Genomic DNA, 3,385 nt, shown 5'->3' with positions numbered 1-3,385 from the left:
CCGGAAGTCCCCCACGATCCTGATCGTGAGTACCACCTGGCGGCTGCTGTGGTCCATTGCAGCGGCTCCCGAACTGCTTTCAGCCGGGCGCTTTTCTGGCTGGTGGTTACCTGGCTGGTCTGTGGCCACGCAGACAGTGCATTTTACCCTCAGACCACAGTTGTGTGAAATACTGTCCTTATAAAACAAAAACAAAACACAACTATAGGCACTATTCTGGGAAGGCAACGGGGAGCAGATGATTGCCAGTGTCACTTTTTCCAAGAGCTGAGCATTTTAGGGAGAGGGTGGAATGTTGACAAAAACGTTGGAAGAATCAGAGGGTCTCCTCAAGTTTTAGAGTGTTTCTCCCCCTTGGGTTTTTGACCATTCATATGGCCTTAGGTTAGATGCGTATGTCCAAAGAGATTCATCTAGTTGAGTCAAGCATCTCACCCTCCTTTCTTACAGAATAATCCTCACTGCCTTCCACCTCTCTCCTCGCCACCCGATTTTCTCCGGGATTTCTCCTTCCTGAGCCACCGACATGGAATGCACAGGGTTTCCATGTGAGTACATGTGAAATGATTTTGAGACAATCTCTCGTATTCTTCAATGGGTATTAAAAAAGTCATTTACTTTTTTAAACACACACACACACAAACAAATTGAAAACTGGATTCATTCATTCAGTAAACTTTGATTACTTCCTGGATGAGCAATGACACTGCCACAGGGCTGCCTTCTAGAGGTAAATACTGTAGATTGGTCCAGAGAAGACCTAGCTAACTGTACTTATCTAGGTCATTGCAACAGAAAGATGAGGTAACCGGCGAAATCTTTATGCCAGCAGCTGGGTAACAAGGGAATAGCTTTAGTAAAGCTGCTAGAAACCCAAGAGGCAGTAGGGTTCTGGATTCAGAGAGTAGTTTAAATCCCACTTGATGGCTTACCAGCTGGATGTCTTTGGCCAACTTACTTAATCTTTCTGTGCATCAGTTTTCTCACAGGGCTATTAGCAGGATTAAATGAGATAACCCATATTAAACCTATTAGCATGGTGGCTGGCACACTGTAAAAGCACTCCGTGAGTATTAGCTGTTATGAGGAGTAGTAACAATGCTTTTAACAGAACTTAAGGACTCAGCCTCCGCATGCTATTGGCTAGAGAAACTATGTGACAGTTTTTAAGGCAGGTTGTGTCTTTAGTTATGTCACATATACCAAACACCATAGGCTGAGTGACAAACAACATAAATTAATTTTCTCACAGTTCTGGAGGCTGGAAGTCTAAGATCACGATGTTGGCAGGTCTGGTTTCTTCTGAGGCCTCTCTCCTTGGCTTGCAGATAGCCACCTTTTCACTGTGTCCTCAGTGGTCTTTTCTCTGTGTGAGCACGTATCTTTGCTATGTCTTCCTCTTTTTTTATGATACCAGCCATGTTGGATTAGCCGCCATCTAACAGCCTCATTTAACCATAATTACCTTCTTCAAAGCTCTATTTCCAAATATAGTCACTGTGGGGTTAGGACTTCAGCATATGAATTTTGGGGGACACATTAAGTCCTTAACAGAAGTTAAAACATCAAACATTAATCTCACAGTTTTCGTGGGTTGGGAATTCAGGAGCAGCTTGGCTGGTGGTTTTGGCTCAGGGTGTCCCAAGAAGTGGCAGTCAAGATAATGGTCAGGGCTGCAGTCATCGGAAAGCCTGGTTGGGATTGGATGATCTATCTGCTTTTAAAGTGGTTCATTCACACAATGTATTCATTTTGTAGGGCTGGTGTAACAAAGTACCAAAAAAAAAAAGAAAGAAATTTATTGTCTCACAGTTCTAGAGGCTAGAAATACAAGATCAAGGTCTAACAGGGTGGCTCTTTCAGAGAACTGCAAGGGAGAATCTGTAATGTGGCTCCCTCCTAGATTTTGGTGTTTTGCTGGCAAATTTTGATGTTCCTTGGGTTATAGTTGTGGCACCCCAATCTTTGCCATCATCACGACATCATTCTCTCTCTCTGCATGTCTGTGTCCAAATTTCCCTTTTCTTTTTAAAATTTATCTTTATTTAAAGTATTACAACTTTTTTTTTCTCCACTGACCCCCTCTATCCTGCACCCACCCTGGCCCTCCCAGGCCTTCACCACTCTATTGTGTCCATGAGCTATGCATATATGCATACAAGTTTCCTAGTTAATCCCCTCCCGGACCCATACCCCCACCTTCCCTCTGAGATTCTGCACTCTGTTCCATGTTTCTGTGTCGCTGGATCTATTTTGTTCATCAGTTTATTTTGTTCATTAGATTCCACATATGAGTGAGATCATGTGATACTTATCTTTCTCTGACTGGTTTATTTCGCTTAGTGTATAATAAATGAAATAAGCCAGGTCCATCCATGCTGTTGTAAAAGGTAAAAGTTCTTTTTTATTACAACTGAGTAGTAAAATGTACCACAGCTTTTTTATCCACTCATCTGCTGATAGGCACTTGGGCTGTTTACAGATCTTAGCTATTGTAAATTGTGCTGCTATGAACATAGGGGTGCATATATTCTTTCTGATTGGTGTTTCTGATTTCATGGGATTTATTCCTAGAAGTGGGATCACTGGGTCAAATGACAGTTCCATATTTAATTTTTTTGAGGAAACTCCATACTGTTCTGCCCAGTGGCTGCACCAGTCTGCATTCCCACCAGCAGTGCACGAGGGTTCCCTTTTCTCCACATTCCTCTGGGGCATAAAGTTCTACCTTATTCCTTTTAAAAATTTCAAATGATGTACTTTTCAGTTCTATAATTTCCATTTGGTCCTTTATAAAGTTTCTATTTTTCTGTTGAGATTAACTGTCTTTTCATTCATGGAAACATGTTTTCCTAGAACATTCTGGGCCAAGGAAAACAGTAATAGTTGGCTTAGCATAGTTATAAGAGTTACTTTCAAATCATTGTCTGCTAATTCAAACCTCTGGGTCATCTCAGATGTTACTTTCCTTTGTCCGTTTCCCCCCCCCCCCCCCCCCAAGTAATACTTTTCTGGACCTTTACATGTTGAGGAATTTTGAGTTTACCTCAGCATTGTGAATGTAATTCTGTAGAGGCTCTGAATTCTGTTATCTTCCTCCAAAGAGTGTTGAGGTTTTTGTTTTAGCTGGTAATTACCTTGGTTGGAATCAAAGTGTCATTCCTATCTCTTGGGTAGCAGTTCAAATCTCAGTTCAGCTGTTTTACCTTTAGCTCGGCTGCTTTGAGTCTTCGCTGTGCATACATGGCTCAAGGATCGGCCAGGGACTTGGGCAGAGTTTATGTAGAGAATTTGGGGTGCCCCCTCTTAGCCTCTCTCCTTGATGGGGTTTTGCCCTTCGTTGTCCAGCATCTGTAGTTGCCCTGAACATTCCATTTGTTCTTTA

This window comes from Myotis davidii, unplaced genomic scaffold, assembly GCF_000327345.1.
Source record: "Myotis davidii unplaced genomic scaffold, ASM32734v1 scaffold404, whole genome shotgun sequence".
In the NCBI taxonomy this organism is placed as follows: Eukaryota; Metazoa; Chordata; class Mammalia; order Chiroptera; family Vespertilionidae; genus Myotis; species Myotis davidii.
Note: the sequence above shows the minus strand (reverse complement) of the source record.